Source organism: Arachis hypogaea, chromosome 6 (assembly GCF_003086295.3).
Source record: "Arachis hypogaea cultivar Tifrunner chromosome 6, arahy.Tifrunner.gnm2.J5K5, whole genome shotgun sequence".
NCBI lineage: Eukaryota > Viridiplantae > Streptophyta > Magnoliopsida > Fabales > Fabaceae > Arachis > Arachis hypogaea.
In genome coordinates, this window is record NC_092041.1 from 31637330 (window position 1) to 31643855 (window position 6526).

At 37.6% G+C, this 6526-nt stretch overlaps 1 non-coding gene across 1 annotated transcript; it reads left to right on the plus strand.

Moving 5' to 3' along the window:
• Positions 1 to 3981: 3981 nt before the first annotated feature.
• LOC112700616 (small nucleolar RNA R71) lies at positions 3982 to 4085 on the plus strand. Its single transcript, XR_003153523.1, has one exon. It is a non-coding gene; the product is annotated as a small nucleolar RNA R71 (small nucleolar RNA).
• The last annotated feature ends 2441 nt before the right edge of the window (positions 4086 to 6526 follow it).

A 6526-nucleotide genomic window follows, 5' to 3' on the forward strand; every position in this document is an offset into this window, starting at 1 on the left:
TTCATAGCCTTAAGACATAGTTACTAACTACTAATCATCATGAAGTAGAGACATAAAACATAGATAAACACAACATAAAAACCAAAAAGCAGGAAGAAATAAGAACAAGGAATGAATCCACCTTAGTGGCGTCTTCTTCTTGAAGGACCAACAATGCCCTTAAGCTCTTCTATGTCCCTTCCTTGCCTTTGTTGCTCCTCCCTCATTGCTCTTTGATCTTCTCTTATTTCATGGAGAATGATGGAGTGCTCCTGATGTTCCACCCTTAATTGTTCCACATTGTGGCTCAAATCTTCTAAGGAAGTATTGAGTAGTTTCCAATAGTTGTTGGGAGGAAAGTGCATCCCTTGAGGCATCTTAGGGATTTCTTGATGATGAGCTTCCTCATGCATCTCTTGAGATCCGTGGAGGGTCTCTCTTGCTTGCTCCATCCTCTTCTTGGTGATTGGCTTATCCTCTTCAATGGGGATGTCTCCTTCTATGATAACTCCAGCTGAGTAACATAGATGGCAAATAAGGTGAGGAAAAGCTAGCCTTGCCATGGTAGAGGGCTTTTTGGCTATTTTGTAGAATTCATTGGAGATGACTTCATGAACTTCGACTTCCTCTCCAATCATGATGCTATGAATCATGATGGCCCGATCCACAGTAACTTCAGATCGGTTGCTAGTGGGAATGATGGAGCGTTGAATGAACTCCAGCCATCCTCTAGCCACAGGCTTGAGGTCCAGTCTTCTTAGTTGAACTGGCTTGCCTTTGGAGTCTCTTTTCCATTGAGCTCCTTCCACACATATGTCCATTAGGACTTGGTCCAACCTTTGATTAAAGTTGACCCTTCTAGTGTAGGGGCGTTCATTTCCTTGCATCATGGGCAAGTGAAACGCCAACCTCACATTTTCCAGACTAAAATCTAAGTATTTCCCCCGAACCATTGTGAGATAATTCTTTGGATTCGGGTTCATACTTTGATCATGGTTTCTAGTGATCTATGCATTGGCATAGAACTCTTGAACCATTAAGATTCTGACATGTTGCACGGGGTTGGTTAAGACTTCCCAACCTCTTCTTCGGATCTCATGTCGGATCTCCGGATACTCATTTTTCTTGAGCTTGAAAGGGACCTCAGGGATCGCCTTCTTCTTTGCCACAACATCATAGAAGTGGTCTTGATGGCTTTTGGAGATGAATCTTTCCATCTCCTATGACTCGGAGGTGGAAGCTTTTGTCTTCCTTTTTCCTTTTCTAGAGGATTCTCCAGCCTTAGGTGCCATTGATGGTAATGGAAAAATAAAAAGCTTATGCTTTTACCACACCAAACTTAAAATTTTGCTCGCCCTCGAGCAAGAGAAGAAAGAAGAGAAGAAGAAGGAGAAGAAAATATGGTAGAGAGGGAGAGATGGTGTTTCGGCCAAGGTATGGAAGAGGGGGTTGTGTTGTATGAAAATGAAGTAGAATTGAGGGGTTTATATAGGAAAAGGGGAGAGGGTAGGTTCGGCCATTTTAGGGTGGGTTTGGGTGGGAAAGTGATTTTGAATTTTGAAGGTAGGTGGGGTTTTTGGGGAAGAGTGGATGGATGTGAGTGGTGAAAGGGGTAATTGGGAAGAGAGATTGAAGTTGATGGGAAGTGTGACATGGGGAAGAGTGAAATAGGATTAGGAGGTAAGGTGGGAATATGTTAGGTGGGGATCCTATGGGGTCCACAGATCCTGAGGTGATCCTGTGGGGTCCACAAATCCTGAGGTGTCAAGGAATTACATCCCTGCACCAAATAGGCAAGCAAAAATGCCTTTGCATACCATTCTGGCATTTAAACGCCGAGGTGATGCACGTTCTGGGCGTTCAACGCCCATGTAAAGCATGTTCTAGGCGTTCAACGCCCATGTGTAGCATGTTTCTGGCGTTGAACGCCAATTTCATGCTTGTTACTGGCGTTCAGCACCAGCTTTCCTTAAGGCACATTCCTGGCATTCAAACACCAGAATATTGCTTGTTTCTGGCGTTCAGCGCCATATTCATGCTCTGTTCTGGCGTTGAACGCCAGCCAGATGCTTTTTACTGGCGTTGAACGCCAGTCTGTCTTTCCTCCAGGGTGTGATTTTTCTTCTGCTGTTTTTGATTCTGTTTTTAATTTTTATATTTTTTTCGTAACTCCACATGATTATGTACCTAATAAAACACAAAATAACAATAAAATAAAATAAAATAAAAATTAGATAAATAAAATTGGGTTGCCTCCCAACAAGCGCTTCTTTGATGTCAATAGCTTGACATTGTGCTCTCATGGAGCCACAAAGGTGATCAGGTCAATGTTGTATAGTCCCAACACCAAACTTAGAGTTTGGATATGGGGTCTTAACACCAAACTTAGAGTTTGGTTATGGCCTCCCAACACCAAACTTAGAGTTTGACTGTGGGGGCTCTTCTTGACTCTGAACTGAGAGAAGCTCTTTGTGCTCACTCTCTTTTGTCACAGAGGGATGGCCATGTGCCTTAAACACAAGGTAGTCCCCATTCAATTGAAGGACTAATTCACCTCTGTTGACATCTATCACAGCTCCTGCTGTGGCTAGGAAAGGTCTTCCAAGGATGATGCATTCATCCTCTTCCTTCCTAGTGTCTAAGATTATGAAATCAGTAGGGATGTAAAGGCCTTCAACCTTTACTAACACGTCCTCTACTATTCCATAAGCTTGTCTTAATGACTTGTCTGCCAATTGTAATGAGAACAAGGCATGTTGTACCTCAATGATCCCCAGCTTCTCCATTACAGAGAGTGGCATAAGATTTATCCCTGACCCCAGATCACATAGAGCTTTTTGAAAGGTCAATGTGCCTATGGTACAAGGTATTAAGAATTTGCTAGGATCTTGTTTCTTTTGAGGTAAAATTTGCTGAATCCAGGTATCTAGTTCACTAATGAGCAAGGGAGGTTCACTTTCCCAAGTCTCATTACCAAACAACTTGGCATTCAGCTTCATGATAGTTCCTAAATATTGAGCAACTTGCTCTCCAGTCACATCTTCATCCTCTTCAGAGGAAGAATAGTCTTCAGAGCTCATGAATGGCAGAAGGAGATTTAATGGAATCTCTACGGTCTCTATTTGAGCCTCAGATTCCTTTGGATTCTTAATAGGAAACTCCCTCTTGCTTGAGAGACGTCCCAGGAGGTCCTCCTCACTAGGATTTTCGTCCTCCTCCTTCCTTGTGCATTCGGCCATATTGATTAAATCAATGGCCTTGCAGTCTCCTTTTGAATTCTCTTCTGTATTGCTTGGGAGAATACCGAGAGGAGTTTCAATGACTTTCTTACTCAACTGGCCCACTTGTGCCTCCAGATTTCTGATGGAGGATCTTGTTTCACTCATGAAACTGAAAGTGGCCTTTGACAAATCAGAGACTAAATTGGCTAAATTAGAAGTGGTTTGTTCAGAATTCTCTGTCTGTTGCTGAGAAGATGATGGAAAAGGCTTGCTATTGCTCAGCCTATTGCGTCCACCATTGTTAAAGCCTTGTTGAGGCTTTTGTTGATCCTTCCATGAGAAATTTGGATGATTTCTCCATGATGAATTATAGGTGTTTCCATAAGGTTCACCCATGTAATTTACCTCTGCTATTGCAGGGTTCTCAGGATCATAAGCTTCTTCAGAAGCTGCCTCTTTAGTACTGTTGGATGCATTTTGCCATCCATTCAGACTTTGAAAGATCATGTTGACTTGCTGAGTCAACACTTTGTTCTGAGCCAATATGGCATTCAGAGCATCAATTTCAAGAACTCCCTTCCTCTGAGGCATCCCATTATTCACAGAATTCCTCTCAAAAGTGTACATGAATTGGTTATTCGCAACCATGTCAATTAGTTCTTGAGCTTCTGCAGGCATTTTCTTTAGGTGAATGGATCCACCTGTAGAATGGTCCAATGAGATTTTTGAAAATTCAGATAGACCATAATAAAATATATCTAATATGGTCTATTCTGAAAACATGTCAGATGGACACCTTTCGGTCAACTGCTTGTATCTTTCCCAAGCTTCATAGAGGGATTCACCATCTTTTTGTTTGAAGGTCTGAACATCCACTCTAAGCTTGCTCAGCTTTTGAGAAGGAAAGAATTTATCCAAGAAAGCCGTGACCAGCTTATCCCATGAGTCTAGGCTATCCTTAGGTTGTGAATCCAACCATATTCTAGCTCTGTCTCTTACTGCAAAAGGGAAAAGCATGAGTCTGTAGACTTCAGGATCTACTCCATTCGTCTTTACAGTCTCACAAATCTGCAAGAACTCAGTTAAAAACTGATCAGGATCTTCAGATGGAAGTCCATAGAACTTGCAGTTTTGTTGCATTAAGGCAACTAATTGAGGCTTAAGCTCAAAATTATTGGCTCCAATGGCAGGAATGGAGATGCTTCTTCCATCAAATTTGGACGTGGGCTTGGTAAAGTCACCAAGCATCCTTCTTGCATTATCATTATTGGGTTCGGCTGCCATCTCCTTCTCTTTTTCGAAATTTTCTGAAAGGTTACTTCTGGATTGTTGTAATTTAGCTTCTCTTAGTTTCCTCTTCAAAGTCCTTTCAGGTTCAGGATCAATTTCAACAAGAGTGCCTTTTTCCTTGTTCCTGCTCATATGAAATAGAAGAAAACAAGAAAAGAAAGAGGAATCCTCTATGTCACAGTATAGAGATTCCTTTATGTTAGTAGAAAAAGAAAGGGGGGAAGAGTGAAGAAGAGTGGGTTCGGATATTTAGATGAAGAGAGGTGAAGAGAAGTGTTAGTAAATAAATAATTAAATAAAATAAGAGAGAAGAGATAGAAAATTCGAAAATAATTTTAAAAAGGGGTTAGTAATTTTCAAAAATTAGAGATAAGATAAGATTAAAATTAAAATTCAAAACAAAAAAGAATTTTTGAAAAAGAGATGAGATATTTTCGAAAATTAGAGAGGTAAAAGTAGTTAGGTGGTTTTGAAAAAGATAAGAAACAAACACAAAGTCAAAGAGTTAGTTGAAAAAGATATTAAAATCAAATTTGAAAAGATAAGAAGATAAGAAGTTAGATAAGATATTTGAAATCAAAATTTTGAAAAAGATAAAAGTTTTGAAAAAGATAAGATAAAAGATAAAAAGATTTAATTTTAGAAATTTAAAATTACTTAGTTCACTAACAAGAAACTACAAGATAAGATTCTAGAACTTAAAGATTGAACATTTCTTAACAAGAAAGTAACAAACTTCAAATTTTTGAATCAATCACATTAATTATTAGTGAATTTTCGAAAATATGATATAAAGATAAGAAAAAGGTTTTGAAAATATTTTGATAAAGATTTTTGAAATTTTCAAAAAATGAAAAAAATGAAAAAGATATAATTTTTTGAAAAAGATTTTGAAAAGATAAGATTTTTAAAATTGAAAATTTGACTTGACTTGTAAAAAACAACTATTTTTGAAAATTTTTGACTAAGTCAACTCAAATTTTCGAAAATTATGAGAAAAATAAGGAAAAGATATTTTTTTATTTTTTAATGATGAGAGAGAAAAACATAAAAGTGACCCAAAACATGAAAATTTTGGATCAAAACACAAGATGCATGCAAGAACACTATGAATGTCAAGATGAACACCAAGAACACTTTGAAGATCATGATGAACATCAAGAACATAATTTTGAAAATTTTTTTATGCAAAGAAAACATGCAAGACACCAAACTTAGAAATCTTTAATGCATGGACTCTAACAAACAAAAAATGCATATGAAAAACAACAAACAATACAAAACAAGAAAACATCAAGATCAAACAAGAAGACTTGTCAAGAACAACTTGAAGATCATGAAGAACACTATGAATGCATGGAATTTTCGAAAATAATGCATAAATTTTAAAAACATGCAATTGACACTAAACTTAAAAATTGACTCAAGACTCAAGCAATAAACACAAAAATATTTTTTATTTTTATGATTTTATTAATTTTTTTTGGATTTTTATTAATTTTTCTTCGAAAATAAAGTTTGGAAAAACGAAAAAAGAAAAGAAAAATTTTGAAAAAGATTTTTGAAAAGAAAATTACCTAATCTGAGCAACAAGATGAACCGTCAGTTGTCCATACTCGAACAATCCCCGGCAACGACGCAAAAACTTGGTGGACGAAATTGTGATTGCCCTCTTTGTATTTGCATGAGATTTATTTAATGGCTCTTTGGCATATGTGATCACAACTACGTTCAACTTAACCAGCAAGTGTACTGGGTCATCCAAGTAATACCTTACGTGAGTAAGAGTCGATCCCACAGAGATTGTTGGTATGAAGCAAGCTATGGTCACCTTGTAAATCCCAGTTAAGTGGACTCATAGAGTCAAATGTGATTAGATTGGATAAATAAATATAAATAAAATAAAAAGGGATAGAAATACTTATGTAAATCAATAGTGGGAATTTCAGATAGGCTTGTGGAGATGCTAGAATCCTCTCAAATCTCTGTTTTCCTATTGCTTTCATCCAATCCTTCTTACTCCTTTCCATGGTAAG